Source organism: Plodia interpunctella, chromosome 18, assembly GCF_027563975.2.
Source record: "Plodia interpunctella isolate USDA-ARS_2022_Savannah chromosome 18, ilPloInte3.2, whole genome shotgun sequence".
NCBI lineage: Eukaryota > Metazoa > Arthropoda > Insecta > Lepidoptera > Pyralidae > Plodia > Plodia interpunctella.
Window position 1 is genome coordinate 6087807 of NC_071311.1, and position 18837 is coordinate 6106643.

At 34.4% G+C, this 18837-nt stretch overlaps 1 protein-coding gene across 7 annotated transcripts in view; it reads right to left on the reverse strand.

Annotated features, from left to right (window-relative positions):
• The window catches only part of Ih (I[[h]] channel), a 179860-nt gene extending 162518 nt beyond the window's left edge, over positions 1 to 17342 (reverse strand). For 3 of the 7 annotated variants that reach the window (XM_053758182.2, XM_053758183.2, XM_053758181.2), the window contains exon 1: positions 17168 to 17340. The gene's annotated coding sequence lies outside the window, so the exon portion shown is untranslated. Of the gene's footprint in view, positions 1 to 17167 lie in introns of all 7 variants that reach the window. The other 4 variants (XM_053758186.2, XM_053758184.2, XM_053758179.2 and 1 more) reach the window with 3 other exon arrangements.
• Between the last annotated feature and the right edge of the window lie 1495 nt (positions 17343 to 18837).

Here is an 18837-nt window from a genome sequence, read left to right on the forward strand (position 1 = left end):
TGTTCTTTTCCTTCTACATCGCATATTGGTTAGGATTGGTAGAAAAAGGCTCAAGGCTTTAAGTACACATTTTACATGATTTTGTGATAAGCTCTCGTTGTGCTCTTTGTAGGTATACTAATATTATTTGTATCAGGGCGCCTACCACGCGTTATTTGGTACCACCAACTTATCTTAACAAAGTCTCATTTGAATCGTAAGGAGTGAATGAAATTCATTAAAAAAATATATTCATAAAGTAAAAATTGTTGCAGCCAAATGTAAGAAAGTCCTTTTAATATAATTATATAAAACGCTAGTTCCTTTTAATATAATTATATTAAAAGAAACTAGCGTTTTATTGGTTTTATTGTCTGTGTAAAAATGCAATAAAAATCAGTACTGGGGGCTTACCATCATCTCATAATTATTACATATGTAATAATTATCCGTAAATTCTCATAGCGCTTCAATAATATTATATATATTTATATATAGAGATTTTAATAATATATTTGACGCCAATGGAGGCCAGACGGCACCCAGGCGGACATCTTAGTTAATAAAAAATCATATTTTTATATATATTTCAATAGATTTAACATACAATAGTAATATTTCAACAAATACTACATTACTCCATTCATTCCGCTTTAGCTGCATGTGCATCACCCACTTAATGAAAATGACAACAGAAATGCTAAGATCTAAACCGATTTGCAACTCTATTTACAACAACAAAACACCTAAATAATAATTTAAATAAATTACTCGATATAAGCTGCAACAATTAATAACAACAGTATTTGTTGACAACGTTTATTAGCAAAACATCTCGAGTGGCCCTTGGCAGGAACTAGCCAATAAGTTGTTCCACAAAGGGCTCGTCCGATATCACTGTGGACACTCGTTCAAAGGGACGGTACGCCCACTCATTAATCTCGCGAGCACAGATAAAATAATACTTCACCTTTGAATAACAAAAAAAATGTTTGTTTGTTTGCACGAAAATAAATATTAAAAAAAAAAGTTACGTATATACCGCGGTCATTTATCCCATATGCTGTATGAATGTTTGAATGTTGTGAACAAATATAGGCTTTTTGTAAATATATCCTTGGAGAACGCAAAAACTAAATACCGAAAAAACTGCGGCGTTTTAGTAAATAATGCCGAAAAATGTTTTCTTTTTTGAGAAATATTATAATATGTTAAAAACAACAACATTTACTGTGAGCGTTATTTTACTTCCGTTCAACATAAAATAGTAATTTTTATTTATAAAAAAAAAGTACCAATCTGGCCTCTCCTATCATAATGTTTGTCAGGCATGTTTTTCAGCTCAAATTTATTCTTTTAATTTTATCGAATAATAGCTATTACTTAAATAAAAATTACATGTGTGCAATTACACAAAAAGTGCTTTATAAAAATAATACAATAAGATATACATATATAATATAATAAGACAGCGTGGTGTAGGAGTCCTTGAATAACCTATAATTAGCTGCCTTTCCGATAGAGAGGACACATGAACGTTTCTCCCTCTTGCATAGGCTACGTAAGATATTTTCATATAGGTAGGTTTAATCGTTACATTATCATGGGTAAGACTAGTTAAAAATAATAATGATATAAAAATTTTCGAAATGGAAAATGTGTTTTATGAAATTTATTTAGTTCTATCTAAATATTTAGAGCAAAGGTTTACTATGAAGTATTCTAAGTACGCAAGTGAATAAGAACTTCAATCACGCATGTCTATGCCACGATATGTATATTAAGATTCTGTTAAAACCACAAAAATGCAAAACAAACAAAATTAATAGTGTTAAACAGATTTTTTTAATATATTCTTTTGAAATCTGCACAACATTGTGAAATCTGTAAACTTCTTTCCCAACCAATGCAAAAGACGTTATGAACATGAATGAACTAAAACTTTGACACTTCGAGATTGGTCGGCAGCGTGGAAGTTTGCAACATTTTGTCATGATTTTGTCTGTGAAACGCGACGAAAAAAGAATAACTCGAAAAAAAATGTGTGCTTCTTGTTGGCTTAAATTTTCTTTTTTTTTCTTTATGTGCCGCGATTAAAGGCTACTTTCCGAGCGATTAACTATAAATTGAAACGGGGTTTTGTTCCACTAATTTGCATCATTTTTCTCTTTGAAGTTTTTTCTCTATTGGATAATGCAAACACATTTTTTAATTAATTGTATTGATATCTATTAAAGAAGCAATTTATATTATAACACTTGATTTTGATATTCAGAATACTTGGCTATATCAGCGTTAAAATAGTAACAAAAAATATATTACATACAAGATTATGTTTACTACTGTCACTGACACTTAATGAAACACATTTTTGCTATAAAAATAGAATAGTGTTTATTATGAGCAGACACAGCAATATACACTTATATAAAGAAAACGCTATGGGCGCGGACTGTCCAAATAATAGCGGACTGTACTTTCTACAAAAATGCCAATGAGCGTACAAAATTCAATAATAAAAATGTTTAATATTAACGACCTTTTAATGGCGACTCCTTCCGCGGCCATGCCAGTTTCGTGTCGCCGAAAGCGTTATTTACAGCACATTTGGCGATAACGACAGTGCCTGTAAGGCTCGCGGGCACCGTTTCACAAATTGTGCGGTGGCGGAGTTATTACAAAAACAAATGTCGATTGCGGAATACGTTTTTAGGGATCTAAAAAGGTAATAATGGAACCCTTGTAGGATTAATATTTGTTCGTCTGTCAAGCCGATTTATTGTATAATATATTCGGTTATTTCTTTAACTATCTACTATACTATATATTACTATCTAGTAAGCAAATGCTTGTCAGAGAGTCCTGCTATTTCATAACAGTTTTGGTGAAAACGCCACCCATAGGAGGATATGGTGCGGACCTATTCTAGATCGAAACCACACGCCACAAATCGATTTTCTCTACTCAACTATTATTTTTAATTATCTGGAAATCTACAAGTTGTTACTACCATCGATAGTTTGATAATATCAATACTATCGATACTATCAATAGTCGATCGTTCGAATGGCCTTTTTCGATTGCAACTATCGGTAGTTCGGTAACTGTACCATGCTCCACTTGACTCGGGTTTGAATGTACATCTTATATTTAGTAAACTAAACCTATAGGACGGTAAACAAACCCCAGGTAAGGCATTCAGACACGCAGACTGGTTAAGGTCGCTGTAGGTCATAGTGGTATCGTCAACAAATGAATGTCAAGGTCTATGTTTCATATAGCCATTGATAACTGACGAATTTTGTATGAAATACTTCTGAATTTTCACTATGTAATAGGCGTACCTCATTTACAAAACTTCTAGAAAATTTTGCGTGGTTTTAGAAGTCTATATAAAAGCTACGAGTACATCAGTGCCATCTGAAAATCTGGTTCCCTGCGACGACATACAAGGTTTACATTAATTAATTTTAAAACATAGTATAAATCTATGGGTGCGAACATAGATAAAAGAAATATGGGTGCGACCTATATCTATGATTTTTAATATACACGCGTAGCTTTTATAGATTTGCCATCGAAACGCAAAGAACAAAATAACAAAAAACAAGTATTATTCCAATTTTGTGTTCCAGCATATCCAGCTACACTCCGCGGTTTATCATTCATTGTAATTCAAAAATATATATTTTTAAATTTGTACTTTTAGCTTGCTCTACCAGATTGATAATAATATGATGACGCTGTAGGCTTCCTAGAAAGTCAAATTGCTTCCAACATCCCAGACGAGTCGGCAGCCGGCCAGATCGATATGGGGAACTACGTGATTCGCCAGCACTGAATATCGTTCGTCGGTACTTAGCAAAAAAAATTCGCTCCCCCGGCCTAGCTGAGCTATAAATGCTGCACGACGCAACGCGATGAGGCATTAGGTATCAAACGTATGTGTATTTACGAGTACGATTAATAATTTATTAAGTTTATTCATATCTAAAGCATTTCATTCAATGAGGACGTGTTAGGGTTATGCCGGCTCTATACTATCGGCAAACAATTCACTGAACTGGGCGATTTCTGTGTACGTTGGTAGATTTTCCTTGTAAGTAATATATAATGTAAGCTCATTCTGTATGAGTTCGCCAATAACATATTATCGGCATTAGATGAGCGACGTAAAGCAGCACGACGCGTTGCAAGCATGGTACAATGACAACTGGCTACAAGTTCGAGTATACGAGTATATATTTATTTGACACATCGCGCCGTGTTACGCTACAATGCCGCATTTTTCGCTCAAGTTGCCGAGTTATCGAAATCGAGACATTTTACTAGAAAATATTATGAGAAAAGTAGACGGTTTTCAATTATTCAACGGGCTGTTGCTGGAGAATAATCATGCTGTTGCTAGGGGAAGATATCTCTCTAGAGAGCAAACTTTTTACATTTGTATCACAGAAACGAGAGATGGTATAATTTGTAATATAAAGTATTTACTTGAGGGTTATATTTTTTGTTTGAGAAGGAAATATCATCTCTTACCTCTCCCACTCATCTGGGTTTCTGACCTTACCATGGATAGTTAAAGCCAAGGACTCGCTATCTTGCTTTTTCTCCTCAACTTCATACGGCTTCAATCGAAGGATTCCTGGATAAGTGGATATAACTATGGAGGTATTTAGGATTCTCTTGTAAATTCGAAATGAACACCATAGCAGCTTATGGCAATTAGAGATGTGTGTTCTAAACCGCTCGTAAACCTGAAAATGAGAGCGGTCTCTTTATGTGTATCATCACTAACCACACAAGTAATGACCGGAATTAAAATTACGGTATTTCGTTATAACAACGGAAATAGTAATTATGGATATTAATCCACAAATTAGCAATATTCTCCATGTTTATATTAACATAGCTACCTAAAATAAAAAAAGTCTTTCTTTAGATTTTTTTTATCTATACTGTCCTACTGCTGGGCAAATATCTTCCCCAACTCCTTTCAATCTGTTCTATCCGATGCTAAATCCATTTCTCCCTAAAGCTTCGCAATTCAACATTCCAACCCTGTCCAATGTGTTATTAATATATATATATCTCAGGGTGAAAAATCTGACTTCAACATAAGGCATGTGTCCCTTGTCATTTGGAGTGGTCTTATTCTAAAAAAAATGTTTCTAATCCTTGTGTCTCAAGCTTGATATTCAGCAATTTAAAGCCTAAAATGGTCCCGCCGAGAGGCGCCATCAAATTCTATCGTTTCCCGGTCCAAATAGTGTTCTTGATCCAGAACAAAAAAGAAATATGCAAATTTACCTTGTAGATGGATTTCGTCAGCCTTCAGTCAGTAGGAAAAAAAACAAAAAAGGTTATACTAACACAATTAATACTTTTTGCATTGCTGCCCGCGCAGATGAGAGAGTATGCACCTACACGTTCGTCGACTATCGTATATATATCCCTAGTTGTCAGATCAGTGGCACATGTCGTCAGGGATCCGTACGATCCTGGGTGCAATATGACCATGCTTATTGTAAGTAATAAAGTAATTTAATTAATGCAGCTTAATTAAACAACGGAAAGTACGTCTTTAACTTGAAAGATTTGACTCACACTTGTAAAAATTATAATTCATGGTGATAAAATATGTATTTAATGACCACTAACCATTGCTTTCAATTTCATTGGCAATTCAATGTGAAGTTCTTGGTTCCCGTTTTCAATGACAGATTATACATATTAGTTACACCCCTTAATAGACAATAACAGTATTTCAACTAATTATGCTCATACGAACAATATGTTATATAATAACACTGTAGACGTAGACAAAATTTAAGTTGTTACAGATCGATCGCCATTTTACTTGGTTACTCATGAGTTTGTTACGTTGTAGATTGGGGAAACTGGATTTTTAATATACATTTTTATCTAGAAATCAAAACACAGTTTCTATGTTTGCAAGGACAGTAACTTATATGTATGAGAATATAATTTGTTTACTCCCAACTGACTTGAATTTTTCCTCGTGAGGAAAAGACTTTCTTTAAATCAGTCAGCTATTTAAGACTTGTTGTATATATTTAAGATTATACTATCGCAAAAACAAAATCGTAATATAGTGAAAGAAACTGATGATCGACAAGAGAAATATTCTCTTAAGTAAAAAGAAAATCTCGTCAGTGTAAAAATATAGGTCGTGATCCGTACTGTCGATACTTTATGACCGTAAAGTAACAAATTGAAGGGCGTAGCGCGCCTCCCCTCTCGTTAGGAAGTTGTTGGGATAAACAAAATCACTACGCGATCTCCACACTTGATGCGTCATTTTCATACAGTTACATGTGTACTGTAAAATACCGGAAACAGACACAAATGTGTCTGTCTGTTTTCCTCTACCTTATAAATATAAGGTAGAGGAAAACATGCCTATTCGTGCATTTATCTCGTTGCCCGTCAAAAATTCCGTAACCATGGTAATTATCAGATGCTATAAGGGGCCCAGGAAGACCGAGATAGTTACACCAAGCAAATGTAAGAAGAAGTGGGCGTCGTGTCGTATGAAATGAAGGAATTCGCTATGGAGAGAAAACAATAGAAGGAACTCCACCGACAAGAGCCTCGCTCTTAAACTATGATGTGTAATCAAAATGTAATAATCTGCATTATATAAAACAAAAACTAAACAAACTCTTGCCACAAACGATGTACCAATAAGAACGCTACAATCTAATGAAAAGAATAATTCGGTCTAGGCCAGGATACGGCCTTGTCCAGAAAAAAGTTGGTTGGGAATGAAGCCACTTAGTGGTGGGCGGTGCGGGTCTGACGTGGATTGATTTTTCCCACTTGTAAGAGTGGGTTGCACCACTCAACGTTGACGTTAACTTCAACCTGCGCAGAAAAACGCCAAGTACGCTAGTTTGTCTAAACGTCAGGGGCGTGCAGGTTATAGTCAACGTCGAAGTTGACTACTGCAACTCACCCTAAGTGTGTATACTGTAATAGCATGTCAAATAACCTTGCATGCCACAGAAATAGTGGTGAATTTGCAATAAACTTGTATAAGTTCGTGTGCTGTTGACTGTACGGGGATCTACACTATTGAAACCACTAGATACGAATAGATATATGATACCGATTTCTGCAAATGTACTACACTGAATATATCATCGTTGTACCCTTCCCAAGTGGACTCTCGGAAGTAGTGGACTCAAACGTCATACAAGATAGTTTTTAACCCTCGACGAATGAAGGAGTTATAAGTAACGTGTCTGTGTATCTGTATGTCTGGCCGTGGCATCATAACAGCTAAACGGCTGTACCGATTCTTTTTTTTATTGTTTGATAGATAATTAATTTGAGATTGTCCCACATACATTTTCAAAACATAGCTAAGAAACCATATTTCAATTTCAAACTTGTCAATTTAAGTTTAATTTCAAGGGAATGTCATCACTAGCTTTTGCCCGCGGCTTCGCCTGCGTAAATTTCCCACGGGAACAGTTCCGTTCAGTTCCAGGATGAAAGGTACCTTATCCTTCTCCGTACTTCAAACTACATGTATGCAAAATTTCAAGAAGATTGATTTAGTAGATAGAGCGTGAAGAGGTAACGAACAAACAAACTCACTTTCGCATTTAATACTAACTAGGACACTTTGTCTGAAATAAGCCATTTTCTGATGTATGATTTCTGATGGATTTATTGTAATAATTAGTTTTATTGTAATAATTGATGATAATCGCAAGAAAATCCTTGCAAACGGTCAGACGCGGCAGAGAACTTAATTTTATAATATGTATAAGGATATTAAATCCAGAATTGAATCACAAAACAGCTCCACATACAACAGGAGGGCCAAAATATTGATGTAGTGATTAGTCGGCATGCTACAGCAATCATTATTCAGGCTCAAACTAGCGTTGTCAATCTAGTAATCACATTTGCATATTTACATGCCAAAATACATAGGTAGTTGCTACATAGTAAACTAAGAAGTTAAAGGGTCCTAGAATTGAGCCTTGTGGGACGCCAATTTTTACATTTCATCCATTTGATTTATCTTATAAATAGATTTTTAGGCTCAATTGATTTAGAACCAAAACCGTACTGAATAAGCTTTCGCAAAAGTGTTTCATGATCGACACAATCAAAAGCTTTAGAAAGGTCACAAAATACTCCGAAAGCATCCTGTGAGTTCTCCCACGCATTGTAAATATGAGTGACAAGAGCCACTCCCGCGTCAGTTGTACTTTTTCCGTACATCTTGTGCTTCCGCCCTAGAATAGGACCACTCGTACGAGAAGACTAAGGAAGCGTAGGCAGGTGATAGGCAACAATGGCATTCCCAAGGAGGGTTAACAGGCATGCAGCCGGTCGTAAAATTACAAACTATTATTTTAACGGTGAGTTTCACTAGCCAAGTATGACGTTGACTTTAACCAGCGCACCGGGGCTAACAGCGCCTTAAATTGTAAATTTGTTATCTGTTTTATACTGAATATATAAATAACATTCAGTATTTTTATAATTTATGCCCGCGGCCTACATACACATGTTTATTATTCTTGCAAATTCAGCTGGAGCGATATCCGGGCTTTGTAAACATATTCGGCAAAAGGTCACGTTTCGAACGACGATAGCGGGAGGCACATTCATGTCCAGTTTTGTAAAGTTTGATTTATTATCAAAGTTTTATGAAACCAAATATGGCAATAATGGCAGTTGTTGATATCTAAGATTTCCATATCTCTTAATTTCTTAATTTGTTTTATTAATTTCGGGATAAAAATTACCCTATGTATTATTCCCGGTACCCGTGTCCCAAATTTCATAATAATCTGTCCAGTAGATTTTGCCTGAAATAGTAACAAACATATATGCACACTACATCCATTTATAAAATTTGTATTGTGCGGATTGTTACCGCTGGCAATATCTGTAAGTCTTGACAGAAAGTAGTAGCTTTTCAGAAAGAAACAAAAATATATATTTCAACAAATAAAAGCTCTTTGACTACCGTTTGTTCCAATAGGATATATTGATACAATGCTACGTTTGAATCTATTCGTAACAGGATCCAAGAAAACGTGGAAAAATATGAATTTTCGATAAAACTTGTGCACCGATCAAGGTCGAGTTAGAATTAAATTTCTAAAAGCGCGGTAACTCATCGATTTTCACCAGTTCATTAGTTTCGATCTCATTACGAACCATTCTCTATTTTGTTCAAATTATAATAAAATTTAATTTCGAGTAATGAGACATTATTTACTAAGAGTGGGTCACAAGTCTACTTTGACGTTAACTTTAACGTGCTCAACTTTCTTCTTGAAAATTATATTCCTAGAACAGATCCTGAACAGATATATATTCCTAGAATAGATCGTTAAAATCATGACAGAGGCTTTTAGGCAAGTTAAATAAAATCTTACAAATAAAATCTTACACCAATGTTAGCAACAACACTCGATAAGATAGGAGTAACTAGAGCGAATTAAATAAGTTTATAGGCCCCTGGCACAGACAAACAAGAGAACTAATTTTTAAATGTGTAAATTATGATTTTTTATTAAAGCTAATCAAGTTTTTGAGCTGGTTTGAGGCGGTAAAACTTCGATAAATTTGTTCATTTTTTCCAGTAATGTTAAAAATATCTAACGACACATATGAATTGCATTTGTCCATGTACATTTTCAGACATAAACACACTCATAGACATCGCTCAACCTTCCTTCTTTGACCTCAAAAATCCATATAGCGAAAATATATTCATTCAATTTTCCAAGAAGATAGATTGCATAATTTGTCGAACAAGTTAAAAGCTAGGTACATATGTAGGGTTTGATTCGCGGTTGTCACACGCTGTCATTGAACAGACGTAATAAATCATCCGAGCCCAACACGCCATCGCCGCCGGTATCGAATACAAAGACATACAAAGACCCATTCACACTGACAACTCTGGCAAATGCCTGAATTATGATATACGACGATTGCTCGTGTATCAATAAATAAATTTTCATTCAAATTGCGATATTTCATATTTTTATTCCACCGTGATAGATTTATTAAACTATTTGACGTCTAAGACTACAGTTTTTGGTAGAGCCAGATATTTGCGAAAACATCATTCAAAATTTATTAGTACAGTTAACAGCACATCAACCTACCCAAATTCATTGCAAACTCCGAGATTCATGTAGGGTAACTTTATGTGCTGTTTTGCATTTTACGTGCGAGGCTTTTCCATTTTTTTTCTCAAGGGCGCATGGAATTATGTGTACGCAAAAAATCGTTTAATTTTTATTAAATTTTCACTCGATATTGTAAAGAACAGGATGTAACTATTCGAATTTATAGCTAATCCTTAATATATATTTTTAAATGTAACGTTAAAAGGTTTTAAATCAGATAAATGTTACATGGATAATCATTATTAATTGTTAAATAAACGGCTAATTTAGAAGTTTGCCAACCAGTAAATTAGGTATTTCGCATTATAAGAAGGGTATTAGCATGTCTTATTTGTTTTCTAAGGCTTCATTTTTCTTGATCTACCTTTAATTACGTTGTCTATTTGTAAAGGAGAAAGGACGAGAACGGGAAAAAATTGTATGGTAAATGATAAGTAATGATTTAAAGATTAAGGCGCGTTAATAAGAAACCGTGCTGTATTTTTATTTGGATAAAGTGCAAAAAAAGCAGCTGAGAAACCAAATGTTTAATTTGATATTAAGACTGAAGTAAAAAAAATTCAAATACCGTAAACGCAACGCCATAAACCATCCATACTAATATTATTGTCTGTCTGTCTGTTCCACTTTCGCAGCTAAAACCGCTCGACCGATTTTGATGAAATTTGGTATGCATGTAGTTAAAGACTCCCATTCAAACACAGGCTACTTTCATAAATTAACCCCCAAATGACTATAATGGAGGGTGAAAGTTTATATGAAAATCTGTTTCGCTTACGCAAAGAAATACACGCGGGCGAAGACGCGGGATTAAGCTAGTGTCATTTAATTGGTTAAAACATAAAACAATGCGATTCGTGGAGATTTCATTATGTACTTACTTACTATAACTGTGTTTACAATTATTCACAAAATAAGTACATGAATTTACGAAAAAAATTAGAAAATTTATTGCAATAAAAATAGTATCTGCCGATGAGCGTAACGCTATCTACATTATTTTTATATTAATAAAGATGAGATGCGCACAATGAGTTAATTTATGTAAATGTTCACAATACTAGCAGCCAAAAACAGAAAGACTGATGACTAAACCCGTGAGGAAATATACCGTGAAAATAATAAATGATAAACGTGCCCAGACACATTGCAGTAAAACAAATGTGTTTGGGTGACTGTAACTTGGACGACATTTAACTGCTGCGAAAGAAACCGGGAAATCTCATGTATAAGAAAATTGTATGTATGGTAATCAAGTATGACATAGAGATACATAAATATAATACATCAGATACATGATAAACTGAACTAAATTTTTGAAAACTCGTTCATTTCAGTGATTTGGCCGAAAAAAGATAACAAAAAGACAGATATTTTTATTTATAATATTAGAATGGACGTATGAATCAAAAGTCATTTTCTATAATACTTATCTATTTAAAAAGTTACTATGTATGCCTAATTAATAAATTCGTGGAAAAAATCTAGTAAAAAACTCACAATGAAGAAGATATTAATTATTATACTTACAGGAGTTATAAAGTCGCTGAGGCGAGTCGAAATAAAATTAAGTCTGCTTTTTGCAAGCATTTTTGTATACGAATATAAAAAGTGTTAAACGTAATTGACATAAATAGACTTAATTACTATAATCCTTGATACAATACGACGACCTCGGTGGCACAGTGGTAAAGTGCTTGCCTCTGAAGCGATAGGCGAGAGGTCCCGGGTTCGATCCCCGGTCGGGTCATGATGGAAAATGTTCTTTTTCTGATTGGCCCGAGTCTTGGATGTCTATCTATATATGTATCTATACTTTGAGGCAAAAAAAAAATTTAAAAGAATTAAAAAATCCTTATGTAGCAGAAACACTTGTTTTATGGTAATAACAGTTATAAATAACATAAGTTTAATTAATATCAAGGGCAATTAAAAATTAATAGTTTTGTAGGTGGTCTTGTTTTGGACAGAAATAGCAAGCTGGAGCAATATATATACTAATTAGCTTCTACAGTATAGTAGGTAAGTACCTAATATGAATTATTATTAATTATTTTAAAACTTTACCATGTGTGATAAATTATTTTCATTAAGATTGTGCTACTATAAATATACTTAACACAATTTATTACATACTTCTTAAAAATTATAAATCCATTTACGTCCACATCGATAACAACAAAATTTACCTACCTAAAACCAAAAATTAAAACAAAACCAACCAACCAAACAAAAACTAAAAGTTTATGAACCGGAAAGAAACCCGGAAAAATGCGAACAATTTTAAATATAAAGGAGATCTAGTTCGTAGAGTAAAATAGCCTGAAACTGCTTACATTTCCTAGAACTGTTAGGAAAATACTTGTACAGGGGTCTATCAGATTATCGCGTGTTACACGTCAAAAACAGATGTAAAATGTCGAGAAAACTGACCAATAGACATTTAGGTCGGACCCAGTGGGCTAGTTCGTAGCCAAAGTCAGAAAAAACAGTTTTTCAAATTGCTTGTGCGTTCACTAGCATATTAACTTTTCTGGCCTGTGTCTATGCTGAGTAAAAAAAATATTTTGATTTTTAAATTTATTCAAATTATTCGTTTCTGTTATGGATATTTTGAAATATAATTTACTGAATTACCACTCAGTGATGAGCTAATGCTTAACCTTGAGAAAAACAATTCAAAGTCATCGCCCTCATAACAATTATTTTTGGTCGTAGACAAAATATAAAATACAATGTTATTCATATTGCATAGACATCTATGCCACGAAAAATGCAGCGAAATTTTAATGATTTTGCATCAGTTTATGTCCTGTTGATAGACGCCATTTACTGTATACATAATAATCCAAATGGTGAAATAACATTTTTCTAAATAAACGGGAAAGTAAAAACTATACGTTACAAGACTATAAACAATGATGCAAAAAATATGTGCCTACTTAGACTGATGTGTGATGTATGTGCCTACTTGGACTTCAAAGCACATATAGGTACGTTTCAAAAAACAGAACGAAATCATCTTGACCCCATGCTGTAAAGAGAAAACAATAAAAAAGGAACAATTCCGACGATAAATCCAAAACAAAGGTGGGCACCCACCGTGTTTACGGACAAATAACCCGCGGTAATTGCCGCCAGTACGGCCACCTGCACATCGACACGCCCACATTCGTTCCAACTCGCCGCTGTTACCGCCTGCGTGGAAATCCTTGTAGACTATGTTTGCTCGTGGCTGTACTACCACACATCAAGCGATAAAAGGAAAGCCGATTGAATGTTTCTCTTAACTATTTCAATAAGACTGCCGCATTTGTTACTTATACTTAAAAGACAACGGCAAGTTTAATTGCGATATTTCACAAACAAGAACATCAAAAGAAGATTTGGAATCCATGATTCAAACAGAACCAAACAGAATGATCCGCATTGACGGCAAATGCCCGGTTGGTCTATCATTAGTACTGTGAAACTTGGGCAAGTGTCTTGTGTGGGAAGATAAGTGCGTGGATACTTTAGCACCCTCACACTTGTCTTCCACCTCAGAATACAGAAGCAGCTGTCTGTGCTAAGGTAGTAAGTAAAAGTAATATAGCATGTCTGGCTGACATGCACAATTTTGCACCCTTCGCAGTGGAAACGGTGGGTCCCTGAGGCCGGAAGAAAATTGTTTTTTGATGGAAATCTCAGCGTGTCTTATCAAATTCAAATCATTTATTCAGAAATTTCTCACAAGATACAAACTACTGGCATTTCGGAACGACCACTGCTGAGAAGAAATGCCGAAAGAAACTCATTTGAACAGTGTTGGTCCCTAACATGCCATAAGGGCTTACCATTATTGTTTCTTACAATGTTTTGTTTCTAATAATATATAAAAGTACATCATGTACATAGTCAAAAGGTATATCAAAAGAAACGAGATGACCAGTTCCCTCTGGCAGCACCCGTTCATGAGTTGACGCATGGGTCAGCCATCGCGTAGCTCAACCATAATAGAGGGAACCTCACGACCCGGCCCACGACGACACTACCAGATTGACCATTTAAGTGAGCATGATACACTCGATTCCCATGACTTCATAATTACAAATCTTAAGTAAAAAAAATAGTATAGTATAATTCAGACACTTGAAGATCACAAATCGTACTCACGTAATCGTACAAACGTACATGTTTTACAAATAAAACTTAAATGTCACATATGAATTATTATAATAAAAATAAAAATTATAAATAAAAAATAAAATAAAAACAGTAAAATAAAAATTAGGATCATGTGTGGAGTGGCAAAGTTGTCGGGAGGATCCATGCGTTTTTATCAGTCTCAGTATCTAGAAAATTAGACTTCCAAGAGCGAGTGCTCACTTTGCTCAGCGTATAAGTCTGGCAGTTCAGAGGGGAAATGCTGCCAGCATTCTGGACACATTGCCTCGATGCGACGCGTTCGTAAATATATTTTATTTTTAAGAAGCATACAATATTACCATAGCCTATTTTGTAATTTGTGTTCAATATTTTTTTTGTCAAATAGTTTTAAAAAGTAGTTACAGCAATAAATAATTTTATTCTTTAAAAGGTTTACACTAAGACACGGATTTCCTATTAAAGATAATACTGCAGATTTTCATTATTATGTATTTTCTGAAACGATCATTTCCAGACAGACGTTATGTTATTCTGTTCAACAACTAAATGTTGTAAAATGTATTTTCGAGAAACTTATTAAACAATGACGAAATTATCGTGGCACATATGATCCTTATCATTTGTAATGAATTCACCGGTTTCAGTTCATGAGACATAATTACAAAAATAAAATTTTAATTACTCCTGAATTAAAAAAAATCAAATTATAAGAATTGTAATCATTACACTTTATGTACAACACTCCATATACAATATACTATTTACAATTACATTTTCGGATAAAAATTATCCGAATTGGTCAATCCTTTCTCAACGCTGAATTCAACGATATAAAAAACATATTAAAAAACGTATATTTACGGCAGCGACTATATCTAATCTAAACTGTATCTAAATAGATGGAATCTGATGATGACATTCCAATTTTTTTATGTCCAAAATCATTATCATACAGCGTGTGTCATCGTGAAAAAATTGAAGACAACAATGACTTTTTTCTTAGTGTTATAAAAAATACTGGCAACGCACCTTGAAGAGCCAATCACTGTAAGTGACGTCACTCGACGACGTCGTCGGCAGTCAAGTTTTTACCTAAAGACAAAGTCTTCGAAAATCCATTTCGCAGCGATTTCTCGTAAACTCTTTAAGACGTCGAAATTTCGTTATTTATAGCAGATGTGGTTAGTAAAGTTTTAATGCTGTAATAAAATGAACGCTCGTACGGTCTTATTGTATGCAAATACTGATCGTGTTCCTTGTGTAGGTGGTACATCTTTATGGAGGAAACGACAAAAACGCATGTTCTCACACCCTGGGTAATGGGGAACTTTTTCATATGAGGACACACAATTTCAAGAAGATTTTTTGAGTAGATAAATCGTGAGGTCACAACAAACAAATAAAGTTACTTTCTTATTCATAATATTAGTTAGGATATTTGTTCTGGGAATAAATCTATATGTTTTATTAAAAGTTCAATTGTCGGGAGAAATCCGAAAGATAGAACGGCATTCTGGGAGATCGCTCGGAATCCAACTACAACCAATAACTTGGATACCACTTACTCTGTAAAACGAATACTTTTTCCACAAATCACGACAAATAAAGACTCTATAGGTACTCGAATATACAATGGAATGAAAACTAGTTATGTTCAGAGCCCGAATATTTTTCCATCTTACATTGAATAAAATCATCTCAACTGCCCATTCCGCCCAGACACGTGCTCGCTAGACGAGTACTAACTAGTCAAAACTGCTATAGTTTCTCAATACTCCAATTAGTAAGTCGCCACAAAGTAAAATACTTTAAAAAATACTACACGTTCTACGATAATACCAACAAGTAAATTGCTCATCCACGTCGTTCGCTCAAAACTAACAAAACAAAAAATAATGTTATAAATATAATTCTGACAAAAAACTTTTTGTCAGAATTATATTCTGACTCGGAAGAAATGGTTGTCACTAATTTATCTACAGCCAACAACACATCAAGCTACCCAATTTCATTGCAAATCCATCGCTAGTACACTCTCAGAGACGTACACCAGTATTAAATATATTTTCGAGCATCCGGGAGTCTCGCGGATTTCCTCTCGGAAAATATCTTATGGAGAAGCTACAAATCAATTAGGCATTATCTCCTTTCCTTATTATCCCAATGAGCTGATATGTGTATCCAAAGATCCAAAATCTATAAATGTCATCTACTTTCTCCTATGTGTTATCGATATCTATAAATATCAGGAAATAGTACCCCAAAATACGAATTTATTTTATACATAAATGGATATATTCCAATTATATGAAATACCTATAGTAAGTAAAAAAAAAAGTTTTTTCACGTTTCGTGCAAGGCTTAGAATTTCAAGTAGATGTTATCGGCTCTAGGTCGTATAGAGACATGTCAACGAGATTTAAACCTTAGACCCAGGTCTATTATACCCCAGGTCCATTTTGCTTAACTTATTAAGCTCCAGAGGTTAATAGTTTAATATATAATAATAGGTTAGATAACATTTATTTCACCAATTTAATATTGTTGTAAAATAATTTGTTATGAGAAATAGTCAAATTTAAATCCTACATAACGTCTTTACCGAATATCCTTTTCATATAACTGACATCATACATCGATTAAGTTATAAATAAATATCAAAGTTTACGTGTTCAATAACAAAATAATATGAACGAACGTCGCTTTAAAATGTTAAGATAAAGTTAGCCGTGTCATAATTGACACACACGCGATGAACAAAAAGGCATGGTGGAAGCATGTCGCGAAACATCATGGTCAATCCTGAATCCCGTTATATAATACACCTGCATTCCAAATTCGCTCACCGATTTCTGCATCGATTCTCAGCTGACAATTATTGCACTGATTCGATATAAGTCGATGTACACGCCGGCTCGCGGGGTCGATGTGGGGTGGGTTGGAGGCTGGAGACTCACTGGTTACATAAGTCCGCGACGGGAGACAGACGTGTGAGCCCTACGGGGCATGGAACGCGACTGGAGGCTCTGGCGCCGCCCCGCGTCAATTGAACCACGCGGAGCGCCCCGCCGTCCAGCGGAGCCTTCACGTGTGCTCGGGCTAATAAACCTTTACTCCAACACAAGGATTAGCTGATTCAACACTCGATTATGGATGATGATGCTCTGGATTCTAATTTTAGAATGCGAAGGGTTGTTTTCTTTAAATTATCCAATTCGAACACGGGGGTGTTATGAAAACGCATGAAACGGATCAAAATTATTTATGTATGTATTCATTTTGGTCCATTCCATACATCTTACTCTGTAATTGTGTTGGTACTATTACATTACTTTTATGTCATCTGTAGTTGAGATTATTCTCACTTTATAGGAAATAATCCTTACATATTATAAAACAAAGCCCTCTGTCTGTCTGTCAGTTCGCGATAAACTCAAAAACTACAGCACAGATTTTCATGCGGTTTTCACTAATAGATAGTGTGATTCCTGAGGAAAATTTAGGTGTACAATTTATTATATATTTACCTGAGCGAAGCCGGGACAGGCCGCTAATATAATTATTTTTTGCTAAGCGAAGCAAAATCTATCATGGTAATGGTTATGAATAAAATATATACCCACAATACATTTTTAAATAACAACAACAAACAATACATTATTATATGATCGCGTAGTTTTGACGACAAAAATAAACTAATATTTTTAATCGTAGTCCATGGAAATAGTAGGTAGTCCTGTACGAAGTACTTACTCAATCCATGTCGTAGTCACACATTCACAGATAATAAATACCCATACCAACGGTGATAGCTTATTAAGAATTATAATATAGGGAATCTATTTCCTTTCATGAAGATGTAAGTACACATTTTTATGGAACATTTTCCGACAGATTTTCATTCACCACACTCACAAATAAAGCTCATAAAGTTTTAGACTACATTATAAAATAAGAACCTAGTTTTAATGGCTCTAGCTTAAGGGCTCCATTATATTATAACAAAGTTAATTTGAGTAAACATACACTCTATCATAAGATCTTTGGTACGTAACAGCCGAGGAAGTAACCGGAAAAACGCTTAGATGAGAGCGAGACTCATCATAAAATCAAGGCGGCGCGGCGGCGCGGCGCTAGCTTAGACAAGCACTTCGATTAATTTTGCATTTTAATTTTTATATGCATCTTTTATACCTAGTTCAATTAAGTAAAAGACTTGAAAAACTAAATTTAACAACACAGGATGTGTGTATTTTTAATAAATTCTTTAAAATCCTCTAGGCGCGCCTATCTGTCTGCACATGAAAGCAAATCCAAAAACTGAAAAAAATAATTGTATCTGTTTTTCATCATTGTTTTATATTCGAAGAAAAGTGGCTAATTCAAACCTTAACTTAAATTGAAAAAAACTATTGACTATAGATATGTTTAGTTAGTAGGTACCTAATTCTATTTTTATACGAGAACACCGAAGAAAACTGGCAGACTAGATTTTGTTATTCAAGCTCTGGTATTA